The sequence below is a fragment of the Diabrotica virgifera genome, chromosome 2, assembly GCF_917563875.1.
Source record: "Diabrotica virgifera virgifera chromosome 2, PGI_DIABVI_V3a".
NCBI lineage: Eukaryota > Metazoa > Arthropoda > Insecta > Coleoptera > Chrysomelidae > Diabrotica > Diabrotica virgifera.
The window spans coordinates 138,239,605-138,257,879 of record NC_065444.1 but is presented as its reverse complement, the minus strand read 5'-3'; the positions used below and the strand labels follow the sequence as shown (position 1 = coordinate 138,257,879).

At 30.9% G+C, this 18,275-nt stretch overlaps 1 protein-coding gene and 1 long non-coding RNA gene across 4 annotated transcripts in view; one reads left to right on the top strand and one right to left on the bottom strand.

Annotated features, from left to right (window-relative positions):
* Nucleotides 1–607: 607 nt before the first annotated feature.
* LOC126880219 (uncharacterized) lies at nt 608–2,197 on the bottom strand. Its single transcript, XR_007696494.1, has 2 exons — nt 1,470–2,197; nt 608–1,348 (listed from the first exon to the last, which is right to left on the bottom strand). It is a non-coding gene; the product is annotated as an uncharacterized LOC126880219 (long non-coding RNA).
* A 128-nt stretch (nt 2,198–2,325) lies between these two features.
* Nucleotides 2,326–18,275, top strand: part of LOC114338480 (cyclin-dependent kinase 12) — a 324,741-nt gene continuing 308,791 nt past the window's right edge. For 2 of the 3 annotated variants that reach the window (XM_050643999.1, XM_050643998.1), the window contains exon 1: nt 2,331–2,617. The gene's annotated coding sequence lies outside the window, so the exon portion shown is untranslated. Of the gene's footprint in view, nt 2,618–18,275 lie in introns of all 3 variants that reach the window. The other variant, XM_050643997.1, reaches the window with a different exon arrangement.

The following is an 18,275-nucleotide window of genomic DNA, read 5'->3' as shown; positions in this document are numbered from 1 at the left end:
TAAATGTGGAATTCAAGTTCAAACTTTGTCAGTTTTAGTAAAAATAAATATTGGATTGTTGTAAGTTAAAACTAAAATTATCCTGAAAGAGTAGTTTTAGAGTGTGTATTTATCATTTAAAATACGAATTAATACATTACAATAGCTATTTTTTACCAAACCAAAATCATCAAAATTCGCAAAATTTAACTAAAAATTCTAACTTTCAACCCTTTTGCGGCACCTCTAAAAATATTTTGTTTGGAAAAATATTTTATTAGTGGCTTCACAATGGCTATAGGCAACTTTCTATCACTATTACACATTGAAATTATAAAATCATTTTTTTCGTTCCACCCTAATATACATGGTACCTACCATAAAAAGATAATAGAAAAAATGAATCTTTCATTATGAGTCTTCTTCTTGGCTTACAGAGTTTCCGTAGAGTGAATTAAGGTGACGCTATTTTGATAAAACCTCAAAAATGCAACTTCAGTATTAGAAAACCATAGCACGGATAATCAGGGTTCTGCTGTATATATTATCTGAATTCACAGATGATATGAGTGTAGTCAAGTGTGAATATTCTTTTCAAGTAAAAGTACCTATAAGAAATAAAACAATCTTTTAAAACAAGTTTTTTACTTATATAATTGGAATAAAACTGATAATACATTGTAAAAATATACCCCTACCAAAATTTTTAACATTTCTTGTATAAATTCTACATCAAATGGTACTTTAATAAGAAGTGTGGACTTATCAAATGGACAAAACACTACAAAATAACATATTTGTAGTCCTGTAAGTAGCAATTGCACTTGTCCATAAATACATATGATTTTTCTTTAACATAATATTGTTTTCCCTCAATTATGCATAAATATTTAAGGTCACGTAAAATTGATTGCACAGATTTTGTTTTACCTGCCAGAGGACAGTTTATTTCTAGACATTTTCTGGAAACAATTCCATTAACACTGCCAGTCATACTTATTATTTAGTTATTAGTTATTTTTTCATACATATTTGAAGCAACTGATTCATAATTTTTTCCCACGGAAGGGTACAGTGTTTTCTTTAAATTTTAAAATTATACAATTGGTTGACTTTAAGTGGCCAACTTAGGCTTTTATTTTTATCATAAGTAAATAAATAGTTACTTGCAGTCACGTCAGCTTTTTTCATGCTTCTCCAGTTTGGTTTAGCATAGCTAAAGATATTTCAACAGAGTTACTGCAGCTTACTTCAACATTATTTGAGTAAAATAGAGCTAAATCATAATTTAGTACAATATCAGTAGCCCATTTATCAGCAGACTGGTAGGACTTTATTGTTGACTATGTTGTATAGCCTGTATGTATGCCTGTAAGCAATAAAAAAGAATTATAAACAAAGTTGCAGGGAAATGGTTCTTTTATCAAACCATTATGTAATCACTTATCGAAAAATATATAGTAATGTATCAATTATATGTTTGCACTTACCTGAATTTCCAGCTTTACATGTACAATTACATAGGTACAAACATTTTTAATATCAATCATTTCAATTTACAATTATAATGGTTTTTGGTGGGGTTGTCCTTTCAAATTGCCCTTTGAAGGCACAATCACTGCGGTTTTCCCACTAGATGATAATATTTCACAAGTAATAATACGGTTGGAATCTAAAATTGCTTTCCTTTCTACTAACTACTAAGGTTCTTTTTCTTTTAAAATGTGTTTAAAATATCCTTATCCTATCAAAAGTTGTCAATAACATAACCAAACAAAGATCATCAGACAATGACAATTGACAGTAATTGATAGACGTCTCTTCTCATATTTGAAGATGTGGCAACAATGGATTTCCATAAGAACTTTAGCTCTTCCTACATGAGTGTTATTATCTATTCAAAAATAGTGAATAATAAGCATGTTATTAAACGGTCGTAGAAAAAAATACTTTTTTGTGTTAGTAATTTTTCGAAAAATGCCTCCTTGTTGAGTTATTTGCAACTTTTTATATAATTTATATCAATATTCCTCGATATTAGTTGTCCATTTTACAATCGCTGCCATCTATAGAGTAATAGTGAAATAATAAAATGGGCACCAAATAGACATTTCATTTGAGTTTGTAATTTTCTATGGTTCATTTTCAATTTATTATTAAATGTTTCTTCTGGGATATCTGTTTTTTGACGTATTTGTACAAACCTATTAATAATAATTCAGTACACAGTACACTTTAAATATTGAATACAATTCGGTTTTATCATAGAAGTAGAAACCTTCCCGTTTGGAGGGAGAACGACTGTGAATTATGACGCATGCTATTTATGAAAACAAATTTCTGTATGCGAGATGAATATGGCGTCCTGCATTTGAGGATAGTTCTCGATATAATTTCAAAATCTTCAATTATTTAATGACCAATGCTACATCTGGGATTTTAAAATAATAAATATTAATCTGCAACATAAGTTCTACCAATTAAAATCAATATTTTCAAAGAAATTAAAAAATAAACCTTAAAATATACATGAAAACCGTAATGGGAATGACTAAAGAACTGACGGAATTATAAAGTGATGTCTGGTGCGTTAGTGAGTGCTCTAAGTGGCAGTTTTTAGTTTATTGTTAATATTTGGGTAAGTGTTAGTTCTGTTTTTTAGTCTTATTTACATTCAATGTTTTATTTCGCTTTTTTAACGACAGTTTGACCCACCCATAACAGTGCAAATCGCCATCATTATTTGTTCAAGGTCACCAACGTCAAGTAATCTTTTAAAGAAAAATTTATTTTCTTGTATTTTTTGTTTGCTGAGAATGTCAAGCACGAATTTTTTTTACAAATTTTTGCTTTTGTAAATTTGCAAGGTGCTGTCTTACGTGGTGACGGTCCCAAATCATGCATGCCAACAAAACAGTGTTGCCAGGTTTTTAGCAAAAAAATATTTTAAATCAGGAAATTAAAAGACTAATAAATAAAAACAAATAATTTTGCTTTTTAGCCCTGATTTGCAGATATTAGAAAGGCTTATTCTAAAATTATTATCATTATGCCCTTAGCTAATCTTACTCTACTAAAAAATATTTAGCTTTATATCTGCTGGTTACTTACTAATATATGTTCTTTAGATTTTTTACAAATCTATGCCCTTTTTACCTATTTCTGCTTCTTATTTAGTGAAATAAAGATCAAATATCAATAATAGGTTAACCTGAATCAGCTATTAAATTCCACCAGTATTTGGTTCCGTAAATTAGGAATATGTTTTTCATAATAATCCACATCAAACTTCCTGTTCTTTCCATAATATGTGATATATTTTAATGTATATTCCTGCTTGCTACTATTAAGTTCATCTTGTTATATTAAGGGCACACAAAGTCCCATTTAACGACAATGTTAACATTATGTCATATATAGCTCTGTAATCAAAGCACTTAGAGACCTAATTTTTGTTTTATTTTGAAACTACATGTATTGTTTAGTCCCGCGTAGATTTTTGTAAAGAGTGAAAGAAACATTTATTTTAAAATTTTTTAATTTGGCGAATGGATTTAATGTCCGCAGTCATATAAACCCAAACAAACAACAACAAAATTTTTTAAAATACCTACTCTTACAAAAAAAAAACCAAAAAAGTTTAGATTTTATTTTTTATTTTACTTTTTTTTGTACATTTTTCAATAAAAATTTACACCGGACTAGATATTATCTATCTACAATTACTGTAAAAATTTAGACCTTCTATTGTCTCAGGAACAAAAGATATCTGACATCAAAAGTTAAAAACCTAGTATTCGGGAAATCACAAAAACATAAAACACTCTAATAGGCTATAAAGCTACCGTTACACGGTAAGTTGAGTGCAGATGTTCAGAAAACATAGTTTTGTAACCATGGATATTTTATACTATAATGTATCGTTGGAAACGATATATTTATAATATATCGTTGGAAAGAGAAGATTTCAGAGAATAATTTTCAATCATAACCCAAAAAACTTAAAAAATTCAATTTTCGTACTTTGGCTGCTTTTGAGTTTATCTTACTGGGTACAAATTTGTTACATTGTTTTTATTTCCTCTTATATACCTACCTATAGTATTTTTTTACTGGATCTGATATTCTTGTTTTAGATTTTTGCTTTTCTCTTTAGCTACTTCCCATTATTAATAGAATTATTAATTCCATTATTAATAGAATTTGCGAATGTTTTTATCTTTTGAAATATGGTTTGATCTGTTGTCTTTGCTAGTTGTCCTAATAGTTCTCTTATCTAATTACTAGACTTGGCAAATATGCTAATAAAAACATATGATATATGCGCATAAATATGCAGTATTTTATACAAAAATATGCATGTTTATCTAGAAAATATGCATATAAAAATAAAAAAATATAAGTACATATATTTAAACAACTCAGAAAGAATTACCTATCCGTTTTATTTACAAACATATTTAAAATATCTTCATAATTTATAGTAATTAATATTTTTTATTTATTTTGCAAACTAAGCTTAGGTATTTAACTATTTTAACAAATAAATGATATTACTTCGAATTGTGCTAACACTAAATGATTAAATGCTGTTTAAAAATTTTTAACAAAAACTTATGGCTTCTGAGTAGGTACATATTACAATATATTTTTTAAATGAAAAAACTTCTTTCTACATCAACCGATGTTACTGGGGCATTTTTCAAATTTATGGTAATCTTGGAACGGACTCACGGAAGAGTTTCCCACCTAGTACCTACTTGAACTAAGTAGGTACTTCAGAAAGGACCTGGTAACTATTTTTTCTACGGGCGTGCAAAAATGTCTACTTTCGCGCACGCATTTTAGTTTAGAAAGTTTCAATTTTCCGCATGGGTGTTACTTTTCTGCACGCGTGTTACTTTTCCTCACGCGGTTTTTACTTTTCCGCACGGGTGTTAATTTAGATATGTTAATATGGCCTTAAAGTAATTATAATATATGCAATAAACTAATATTTAGTTATTATTTACTAATTTATTTCAAATATATCTTATTGTGTTCCTGTTTTAATGAAATTAACTCGACAATTTGATGAAATAAAATTATTTTGACATAATATTCGAAAGTCAAATCGGTAGACAGTAACAGACAATTAATTTGTGTATGTATTTTCATATTAATTAAATTAATTGATTAAGATTTGGTAATTTTTTAAAGACTCTTAGAAAAAATATTGTTTTTAACTCTTGCAGAAAGTCTCTTTTCCGCACTCGACTGCTTACCGAACTCCCGCTTCGCGTCGTTCGGCAAACTGCAGTCGTGTTCGGAAAAGAATGACTTTCTGCACTTGTTAGGAAAATAACTATTCATTGCAATTAAAATCAGAAATCTTGAAAATATCAAGATAATACGCTGTGAAAGCACAAAGGTCCCCCAAATATGTACAGGAGATTCTTGGTTTTTGTTTGTTTATCTAAGAAAAAATACTACGAGCCTAAATCTAAGCACACAACTAAAGGTTATTGTACGAGAAAACAATATTAAGCGACTTTTCAGTACTTTATTGAATGCTTTTAATTTTTTAGATCCTACTTTTTCATCACAAGAAATTAAAAAAATGCCTGAGAAAATAAGAAATATATCGATTTATTGCGAACTTGCCTTGTGTCAGCACATATTAGAAAATATTCTCGTATAAAATAATATAATACACAATTATGTAGTTCTTCCAGTTTTACCACAAATTGAGCAGTAAACTCCTTATCCCTATATGTAGGTTTTATCCATGTTTGAAGCAGTGTTTATTTTCGGTAGTTGAAATTGCAATTCACAATATTATTACAAAGACAGGTGTTACCGGTTCCAATTTTACAACATAATTGATTTCTAAAACTGACCATCCCAATAAAAGTTTTTACCTAGAGATATAAACTAGCAGATTTTGGAACCCTTATTCAAGGACAAAACTACAATAAGTATCTAGAGATATTGAAACAAAATTAAATATTCGGATTTCCAAGCTCTTGATTTATTTGATAAATATCTATACACCTAAAATTTCAAGTTATATGCACTTTATGCACACTTTTATAGAAATATGCAAAATTTGACATTTTTGCATATTTTATGCATAATATGCAAAATATGCAATTTGCATATTTGCACAAGTCTACTAATTACATATTTTGTTAATTTGGCACCACATTTTTGTCTTATTAGGTTGGTCTTATTAGTTTGTATCCAAATGTGTATATTTCTTTTTGAAATACCTATTTTATAGTCCTTTAAGCTTGTAATGCATGAGGAGCTATACTATAATATATACATTGTATCTAGTGTGACCAACTAGCCTGAAAAATCCGGGACATGGCCCGAATTACGAAGTTGCGTCCCGGAGAAGGCTTCCGGGCCATCCGAATTTTCAACTTTTTGATAAAAATCTATATTTTCGTTTTTATTCTAAGAATTTACATCAAATTAAATTGTTGAGACGAAAAAAAAAAATTTATCGTGGTATAAATTTTAATAGTTCTATGAAAGAAAACGAAAACTGTGGAATTTTTTTTATTTGTGTCTTTTAGTTATCGTCTTCCGAAAAGACCATTCAAAAACAATAATAATTCATGTCACAATTAATCATGCCTAGGCACGCATGCCGCATCGAACGATGTAATGAAATGATTGCTGATGCATCTTTTTTTTTTTTTCGGTTTGGTCAACCCCTTTAAGTAGATAAACCTCTTGGGTTCGTTCGCGAAATATGATTAATTTCCAAACCGTTGCATGCTTTGAGCCAAATTCAAAACTGCTGCGTTGCAATATGATTTTTTTTATATAAATATTTATTTTATTGTCAGTACAGTAATCAGTTTGAATCCGAAAATCGATTAGTGACCATCTCGGAATTATTGTTTTTGACCTGACTTTTTCATTCCAATATATTATTATTGTTAATATGAATATGGAACCAACACAAGAAAGTAAAAACAGAAAAACACTTTCAATAAAACATTGGAAGAAGAATTTCTATTTTTGAAAGAAAAAAAGTAACTCTAACAGTGACATGAAGTGTGATACTTGTGGATCGGAATTTTCAATCGCCCACAGTGGTAGAGCGGATATACTAAGTCACATCAAAAGTGAAAAACACCGAAGAGGTATCTGCTCCGCGTCCAGCAGCATAAAATTGACTTAATTTTTCAAGCCAACAGCTTCATCGAGCATTGATTTAGAGACAGCAGCTCGGGAAGGTGTTTGGGCGTATCATTTGATTAGGCCCATCAAAAATATCATTGTCAACATAAAAATGTTAAATAACCAATAAAATGATGATATTAGAGTCCTATATTTAAAAAAATAACAAATGGCCCGATTTTCATTCAAAAGTCCCGGATTTTAGGTATTTTTTTCTGCATTGTCCCGGATTCGACTGAATTGGAGTTGGTCACACTAATTATATCTCATATATTGACACCCCCATCGAACAAGATTGTAACTCATTTTTAGCGATTTTACAGGATAGGCAAAAAAAAACAAAACCATGAATTTTTAAAAATTTGTAGCGAAATGATTAGACTCTTTTACACTAATGTGATATGATATTTATAACATAATAAAGGATTGCTGTGAGATGCATGTTTTGTAATTTTATTAACTATTGGAAATCTTGAGATTAAATATGAGTATTCATAGAAAAATGTTGTAACTCGCCTAACAATCATTTTACACTCTCCGTGTTAATTATTTTTCCCGTTTTACTATTAAAAGGTTGTATGTTTAGAGTTATTTGCAATATAGCTAGGAGAAAATTAGTTATGGTATATTTAAACAAAATATCAACTCAAAGTTTACATAATTTAGATTGGAAATTATAAATTTTACAATAACAATATTCTATCACTTTGAAAAAAACATGGTATAAAATATCTCAAATTTTTCGCATTTTTATTGCGTATATGTAAATATTTAATTTTAAACCATTCTACTTTATTACTTTACTATTTTATTATTAACACTTTGACGGACAGAACATCTATAGACGTCTAATTTCGATTAGTGTGACACAACGTCTATAGACATTGCATTTTCCCTATTCTACTTTGCAAAATACATATAGTGTCACAATTCTGCACACATCTGCTCCTAAAATTCTTTGAATTTCATAGTTTAAAGTCAGTCTTTTATTTTGAAAATAATATCATTTTGTGGACAAAGTTGTGAGTTATACAGTGGCTGTATCCGTTTTTGTCCTATTTTTGAGGTATTTGTGTAATTTGCAATATACAGTAGACGCCCTCTTAACCGACCTCCCTTTAACCGACCGTCGGCTTAACCGACCGACCCTACTCCTTTTTGGATGATACTATTTTTAGATTAGAGGTCATACAAGTTTCATAATTTGTCTTGTGAGTGATATTGTTAATTACATATGTATATACACATCGACGTTCGTTTCACTTTATGTTTTGACTTAATTTATTTGAAAATGAATCGTGACCCATTGGAAAAGTTGTAGCGGACAGACTATATGTACATACTACTTTTTTGTTTATAGATCATAAAATATATATATTTTTAATAGAGTTACATATGTAATGTCTTTCTGAGGGTGGTTTTAAAGATTTTCGGTTTAACCGACTTTTTGATTATCCGCCCTATGGGCAGGTCCCGTCGTGCTCGGTTAAGAGGGCGTCTACTGTACTGCTAAAAATAAAATACTAAAAATTTTAATTCTACAAAAATTTAGTTCTGATAAGGTAATTTGAAGATAGGCCAGTTAATGAGTTTGGCTTGTATATGGATTTAATTTAAGCAAGCAGAACCTTTACTCATTATAGGCCAGGTGTTAATTTGATTTTGCTTCATTAGTGAACTTAATATCTCCAATTCAACTTTAAAATGGTTAGCAAATGTTCCAGTTGTAATGATGATCTTCTTGACAAGTTTGTCGCATGTGATAGCTGCCATGTTACTGTCCACCAGTCTGAACACTGTACTGGTTTATGCGCCTCTGAACTACGTGCTGTTGTTATCCAAAAAAGAACCTTAATATATTTTTGTGCTGATTGTCGTTTATCTTTTAAAAGTGTACCCAAACTTATTAGGGAAATTGACAATTTTAAAAATGAACTTAGTGCTTTGAAACAGGACAGGTTAAAACTTAAGGCTGAAAAAGGTGCTAATTCATTTTCTGTTGATGATGTGGTAAACGAGCTTCATGAACAGGAAAAAAGATCTAAAAACATCCTCATTTTTAATCTTCCTGAATTAAGTAACACTTCTGAAGATGCTTCTCAAGTAAAATCTATTTTATCAAAGGCCCAAGCCTCCATCAACACAAATGAAGTCAAAATCTTACGCTTTGGAAATGTGAACAAGAATGGACATCGTCCCATTAAAGTAATTTTTTCTTCAGCAAGTGATGCTCTTCATGTTATTAAAAACAAACAAACAGTTAGTCGTGAAAAAAAGATATATTTTATTTTAGATCAAACCCCTAACCAAAGAAAGCTTTTAGATAGTCTTAGGTCCGAGCTTTCAGAGAGACAAAATGCTGGAGAGGTTAATCTCACGATTAAGTATTTCAATAACATTCCTAAAATCATTCAAAAAAACCTTTAAACTCTACTGACTTGGGCAAGTTTACAGTCTATTACCAAAATGTCTGGGGTCTCAGAACAAAACTTACTGAATTAAGCCTCAATGTTTTTAATTGTACCTATGATATTATTCTAACAGAAACTTGGCTCAATAGGGACATTGCTGATGCTGAAATTGGTCTTGTCAATTACAATATCTATAGATAGGATCGTACACCTGCCTCTAGTTCATCTCTTAGAGGGGGTGGAGTATTAATAGCTATTTTAAAGAAATATTCATCATTACGAATCCAATCTGATCCTTCTATTGAACAGCTGTTTGTACGGTTCCACGGCAAACTTATTCTGGGAGCTCTATACATTCCACCTCAATCTCCAGCCTACACCTATCAAGTTCATGCTGACCAACTGATGCTTCTAAGTGAACAGTTTTCATCCCTGAAATTTCACTTATTTGGTGACTATAATCTCCCCTCAGCTAGGTGGAGAGTTGAAGATTATTGCTCTTCTGCAACCTCACAAACTTCATCACCTCTAGCTGTAGTTGATGGCATTGAGGTTGTTTCAAATATGTGTGCTTATCATAATCTTTTTCAATGTAATTTTATATTTAATAGCAGGGGTGTTATTCTGGATCTTATCCTGGCCCCAGAAGAGCTTGTCATTTCTGAAGCTGACGATGCTCTGGTTTCACCTGACTCTCATCATCCTCCTCTGTTAACATCATTGCAGCTTAATGTTTTTGATAGGTCAATTTCTGGTAACGAATATTATTATGATTTCCGTAATGCAAACTTTCCAGCAATTCACCAATGTCTAGAATATATAGAATGGGATAACCTGTTTTGTGGTAGAGATCTTTCCGACATGTTTTATGACATTCTTTACTCTCTCATTGAACATGTCACTCCAGTTAAATATTTTAGTACTAAGAAATTTCCTTGTTGGTATTCTTCTGAGCTTAAGCAATTGTTAAAGGAAAAAATAAAAGCTCATAAAATTTATAAAACCTTAAAGACTCCTGAAAGCTATGCTGATTTTTGTCATCTGAGAACAAATTGTAAAAATCTATCTAAATGCTGTTATGACAATTACATACGTTTCACCGAATTTTCTATACAAAATAACGCAAGGCATTTTTGGAAATTTGTAGGTAGCAAGAGTGAAAACAATTGTATACCTGACTCAATGACCCTGAATGACTCTGTAGCTTCATGTGGCAATGATATTGCCAACTTATTTGCAGATCACTTTTCATCAGTTTATAGTGATATTACTTTAAATTGCAATGTTGACCATATTCAGTCTTAACTCAATATCTCATCATATCGTATCCAGATTTCCAAAATTTACGAAAAGCTTTTATCATTAAGTGTCAACAAGGGTCCTGGGCCTGATGGTATATACTACATTCGCTCTCGCGAGATTTTTTTGAGACATTCGGAATAGGAAACGTACAACACAAAAATTCCTACCTCACACTATTAACTGCTAAAATCAACTCAAATCAACTTAATCTTTCATTAAAAAAAGAAGAATTATTAGAAATAGTGGGAGTGTCTACTAATCTCATAAAATTTTGTGAAGTTTATTTCTACAAAATATTTTTATTTTGTACAATACATAATTTTCTCATTTGCTATCAATACATTATAATGGTTTAAATAAATAAATATTGATTGGCATAAGGTTTATGTTATTTTTATGTCTGTTTACTATTAATAATATTGGATATGAGCAGGTGCGTTGGTTTTGTAGTAATTTCCAGTCACTTCTGACAACTGAATTTTTCAAAAAAGAAATTACTAACGTCAGTGTCAAAAAAAATCTCGCGAGAGCGAATGTAGTATACCACCTAATTTTCTTAAGGAATTCAGTTTTGTACTATCGCGACCTTTGTTTCATATATTTAATAAATCTTTGGATGTAGGTCAGTTTCCAGACTTTTGGAAACTTTCTTATGTCACACCAATATATAAATCTGGTAATAAATCTAATATTAGTAATTACTGCCCTATATCTATTCTTAGTGTTATACCAAAGGTTTTTGAAAGTATTATAACTGATTTCCTCACCTTCGATAGCTCCGGGATCCTAAACTCTCAGCAATTTGGTTTTACTACAGGTAAGTCTGCTGAACTGAGTTTGTTGACCTATGTTGATTTTCTGTCTGAAGCCTTGGAGTTGGGACTTGGGACTTCAAGTTGATTCATTTTATACTGACTTTTCCAAGGCCTTTGACAGAGTAAATCATGAACTCCTGATTCAAAAGCTTAGCTCCTATGGCATAAGTGGACCTTTGTTGAAGTGGTTACAGAGTTATTTAACCGAAAGATTTCAACAAGTTCGAGTAAACCACTTTTACTCACAAACCTTTCCAGTTAAGTCAGGTGTACCACAGGGGTCCCATTTGGGTCCATTACTCTTTAATATATTTGAATGGTGGGCTACAACAACGTTGTAAGCGACAGATTGGGTCAAAGTGAGGTTTTAATGTAATATTATTGTATATCCAATGACCAATGCGAGCATCAGGCTAAAAACATTTTACCTTCCCCGAGTTTTTCGTACCGCAATATTGGTATCCGTATTGTCATAAATGACTTGTCAATAAGTTTTTTCCATCTCCTGCATAATCTTAATTCTGTCGCTTACAACATTGTTGTAGCCCACCATTCATTTATTAATGATATTACCAACTGTTTTCACGATTGTAACGCCTTGCTATTTGCTGATGACTTGAAGTGCTTTAAAGTTATAAAAAATCATTATGATGCTGCCATATTGCAATCAGAACTGAATAACCTCTCTGCATGGTGTTCACTTAACGGTATGAACCTTAATTCAATCAAATGTCATGTAATTAACTTTAACCGTACTCACTACCCAATATTATCAAACTATTACATTGATGGCCAATTGCTCAACACTGTTAATAAAATCAAGGACTTGGGGATTACACTGGAAAACTCTCTTTGTTTCAATACTCACATCATCAATGTCATTCAAACATCTATGAAAATGCTGGGTTTTGTAAAAAGAACAACCCGTGATTTTACAAACATATCCAGTATTAGAGTTCTTTACTTCTCTTTGGTCAGGTCTCACCTCGAGTATTGTTCTTCAGTGTGGTCCCCACACTACTTGGTCTACATTAGGAAACTTGAACAAGTCCAAAATAGTTTCTTCCGTTACATTGCTTTTAAGCTTCATACCTATCAAGATTACGCTGTATGGCAGCATCAACTGCAGGTCCCTTCTCTTGCAAGCAGGAGAAAACAAAGGGACCTTTTGCTATTATTCAAGATCTTAAATGGTATAATATGCAGTTTTGGACAAGTGCGAACATTTTATGTACCATTCCACAGGTTTAATTATTCACTTTTTTCGTTCGTACCCAGAGTCTTGAATTTAGCAAACTCCCTTTACAATTTACAACTGTTCGACAACTCCATCAGTCGTTTTAAAAGAAATTTACATGGGATCAATATTTGAGTGAAGCGTCTGTAATTTGTTAACTTGGTTTTATGATATTATTTCATAGTACATATTTACTTCTAATATTATATGTATAGTTCTGTATGTCTGTTTTTTATATTATATTATGTTATTGTTTTTTTCTGTACACTATGTATTTTTGTAGAATTGGGCTTGCCCGTAAAATAAATAAATAAATAAATAAAATAAACAACTCTTGCTTATACATTTGACGCACTGTCCGTCAATGTGTTAATATCTACTTCAAAAATAACATGTGTGTCCTTAAATAGGTTAAAATTTAGAATTTGCTTCTGATTTATTTCAGTTACGGATTTAGGCTTGCCTGATGCTTTGGTATCGTATCATGGTTCTAAGGGCATGCATTGAATCACCTTCGTTTTGTGAATTCAAAAAATACATGTGTAATGTTAATATTAAACTTTTTTACTACATAGAAGTACGTAGCAAAAACATACAATTAAACATACATGCAACAAAGTTGTAACTCATTTAAAAACCTTGTTAATCGCCAAGTATAAAGAAAGTAAATATTTAACATAGGGAGTATTCAGTGTTACTGCCTCTTTACGCTAAAATGGCACACGTAAGTTAAAATACAACTTTTTTCAATGGAGTATTAGGGAGCGTTCAAGTATTACGTAAGGCAATTTTCGAAGATTTTTGGCCCCCCTCCCCCCCATGTAACGCACCGTAACGTTTTTATGTACCCCCTCCCCCTACCTAAATGTTACGTAACACCCAAGTCACCATTTGAACCTAAATCGAAAACTAGGTTGCGAAAAGTACTGGAAGCCCGGTAAAAGAACTTTGTTATTATTTTAATCGCATTTGAGGTAATAATAAAAACTTACAATTATCATCCAGCCTCAAAAGTCCACTGCTGAACATAGGCCTCCTCCCCTGTTTCCAACCACGTCTATCCTGCGCCGCTCTCATCCAGTTTTTATTTAGCTTTCTTACGTTGTCTGTCCATCTTGTAGGCGGTCAACCGGCGCTTCTCTTGTCTTCTCTTGGCCTCCATTCCAATAACCTTTTTGTCCATCGCCCATGTGTCATTCTCGCTATGTGTCCTGCCCATCTCCACTTCAAGTTAGCTATCCTTTTGATGACGTCAGTCACCTTTGTTCTTCTCCTGATTTCTTCGTTTCTGATTTTGTCTCGGAGAGTTATTCCTAACATTGACCGCTCCATTCTTCTCTGCATTACTCTTAGTTTGGTAGCCAAGGCTTTAGGTAAGGTAAGTGTTTCTGATCCGTACGTCAAGACTGGGAGGACGCACTGATCAAATACCTTTCTCTTTAGGCATATGGGCAACTCACTCTTAAAAGTTTCTCTCAGTTTTCCAAATGCTGCCCACCCAAGAACGATTCTTCTTTTTAGTTCATGTGCCTGGTTATCCCTGCCAATCGTAATTTCATGTCCCATGACATGAAATATGTCCAAAACTTGGAATAATAATCTTTTATTAGGTACTAATTTTACATTTAGATTTTCCCTGCTTGGCCCCATCCTTACATACATTTTTGGCTTCATCCTTTATTGTTCTTCTCATGCATTCTTCTATTTGATCTTTTTTAATAAAAACTTAAAATAAAATAACATATTTATTATTTCAATATTTTATTTTGCTTAGTAAAAATTTTTGTATAACAAATAATATACGATGTTGCCAGTAGTTTCGGAAAAATAGTGAAAAAAATGTGTAAAACTTTTTGTTCTTCAACGCCCTGTATCGTGAAAACGCATGCCGTTACAAAAATTTTATCTACGCAAACCCCAATTATTTTTCAGTTTTTCACCTATCTTAGAGATCGTGTTACCTTTTTCTGAAACACTCTGTATATATGTATAAGAAGGCACTTATGGAATAAAATTATTTCTGTCCTTGTTTTAATCAATTTTAAAAAACGCTGAGACCCGTAGATTTTCATATATAAAAATGTGTGCTTTTTAAACATAAATTTAAATGTACAGGGTGATTCATGCAAGACTACCGTAGTCCATAAGCTTTATTTTTTAACACCCTGTATATTTTTATATGTTTAAAAGCTGCTTAAAAATCTGAATTTATGGTCATTATGAATAATACAGGGTGATCATTTAAAATTATAATGTATGGAAACCACTTATGGAATAAAATTGTTTTTGTCATGTGTCATTATTTTAGAAAATTATAAAAACGCTAGGAAATTCAACTATGAACTATTTAAACATAAATTTGAATATACAGGGTGATTCACTCAAGTCTAGCATAGTCCATTATCTTTAATTTTAATTAAACACCATGTATATTTTTGTTTTTAGACGCTGCTTAACAACCTCATCTCAAAAATGTGTATTATGTAGGGTCTATTATGAATAATGCAAGGTGAAATTTTGAAATTCACTTGAAATTTTTGAAATTTTGAAATCACACTTTAAATAAGGGTACTATTTTTTTAAAATATCTATCAATTTTCTAAACTAAGTATCAACATAGTGGGTTTTGTATTTAATGCTTTTTATTTAAAGACATTTTTAAATAATTTGAAAATTTGCGTATTTAAAACATTAATGAATACCTACTGCAGAAAACGATTTCAGAAAACATACATAATTTATGAACATGTAGTTCCCTTCTGCAACCTCTTAAAAATAACATCTGTATCTTTTAATCTTTTCTTGTGGAGACAGGTCCATCTAATTATTGGAAACACATATGTTACTGTGCTTCATCTGTGTTACAAATTTTAAGATTTTTTCACTTGAATAGGTACTATTATGTATTGTCCTGTTGTCGGAACATAAACGGAGCGTGAGAGTGCAACATAATACAATTCAGGGGTCTATGTAAAACATAAATGAAATTCCGTAGTTTTTTTTTCATTTAAGTTAAAAAAGAATCCACAATGAAAAAGTTTTCCTGTAGTTGGCTGTATACCATGTAATACAAAAAATAGTAAATCCTTTATAAAAGGTAAATTTATTTAAAAGATATATTTTACGGTAAATATAGTTTTATAAAGGATTTACTAATTTTTAAAAAATAATGTTACGTAACACGCTGTTCGTACCCCCCTCCCCCATGTAACGTGCCGTAACGTTTTACAAGACCCCCTTCCCCCCCAAACTGCATTACGTAATACTTGAACGCTTCCTTAGCCAAACTATTGAGAATTAAACTATGTCGTTTATATTGATGTGTGCACAATTTTTTGCTAAATTCGCCTGTGTTAAAATCTGAAAAAAGGTCTAACTTGAGTTACAACCTTGTTCAATGAGGGTGTCGATATTACAAAAATATTGCGCACTATGGTAATGATTAATGAGTGAGCCTGCATACCTTAACCATTTAACTCATTAAGCACCAGACACAATATTGAAAAAATACCCCTCAGGCCAAGCAGCAGTTTCGTCATTACACAGCGGTTCCTAGGGACCTCCATGGTATGTGGGGAACTTCCTACATAATTTGTCTGTAGGGACCGCCATGTCGCTTAATGTGTTAATATATATTTTTATATGTGTGATAGTAGATCTCGAATATGTGTTGTCAAGCGTTATTTTATGTTTATATTATGACATATTTCATTCTCCACTATACCCCTCCTCACTCTTTCTGTCTACCAAACTGAAGTTGTGGTTTGTTTATGATTTATGATATATTTAATTCCGGCCATTTAAGTTCTAGATGAACACCAAAAGCATAGTTTCTAGCACGTTTCTATTAGCCGCCTATGATCGGTTATTAGAATATCCCGGTTATAGGAATATTTTTACTTGGCACGAAGGCTATTCCAATAAGCGGGTTCGACTGTACTAAATATACTATACAGGGTGATTGATTAGTAGGGTAAAGCTCAATAGATCCGCTATACGCTGTGAGCTCATACGTAGAGGGAATATTTACAAATTCGCGAGCGCCAGTAGTGACAAGTCTGTAAACCTTTACCGGAAATTTGACATAAATGTCAAAGTGATTAATTTAAAATTAAAATTAAAAACATTAATTATAAAAAATATTAGTTGGTCAAATTTATTAGTTCACGAAAAAATTAACATAAAAAAAATAATTAAAAAAAAGTTAAAAAAAAAAGTAAAATAATGATAAACAAATAAAAAAAACAAAAAAAAACAATGAAAAAAAAGGAAATAAAACTAAACAAAAGACTACATAAATAAAGCATTAAAAAAAAACAAAAATATAATTAAAAAAAAAATTAAAAAAAATATACATATAAAAAAATGCACTAAACAGAAACACACACATTTTACTAACATAATAACATTTATCCTAGGGTGTGAGAATTTGAAAAATCAATTTATTTATATTGGATCAAACAAAATGCTCCCTTTATATTTCATAAATAAAAAATATGTCTGGCTAATTGGTTCATGCCAAAGTCAATTATAAAAAAAAAAAAAAAATCAAATGATAAATTTAAAAATTACCTAAAAGTTGAATTAGTAGTCCGCTAGGAGCGACACCAGCGAAGCTCAGAGCGTATAGTAATAGATAGCAATAAAAGTTAATAACAAAAATTTTAGCTACCTTTGAGCTCCACATTACAAAATTAGCTAGAATGTTACAGGGTGTTCGATAACACAGTGGCAGACCAAACTTATGTTTTTTTAAATAGATTCGAAATCCTCTTAACTTCTCCATCACAAAAATATAAAGGTTTGTTATGTTATACAGGGTATTTACAAAGTTATAACCAATTTTATATGAAAATCGTAACAAGTTCAACTCCCTGTATAAATAAAAATAAACAAAACAGCAATGGTTTATTAATGTCATATTTTTTTATGTATTGTCAAAATTTTCAAGAATGATTGATATTGCTAATTTTCTTTATATCAAATACAGGGTGAGTCAAAACGCAAGTACATTATTTTCTCAGTAATTTTAAATGGAACACCCTGTATTTTATATCACTATTGAAAAGTACCATTACCGTACTTTAATTCTTAGATAACATTCCCTATGTCTAAATTTATTAGTTTTCGAGATATTTTCATATTTTCATAAATGTGTTAGGAGGTAATTTTGAACACCTTATGTAATTAAATATTAAAAATATTTTATTAAAAATAGCTTCTAATTTTTTCAAACATGATTTTTTGTAAAATGTATTACTGATAAATTATTTTTCGTTCTTTATTTGTTACATTGTCACATTTACATACAAAAAGTAAAAAAAGTAGTGTTTAATTGTCTTCACAAAATGTTGT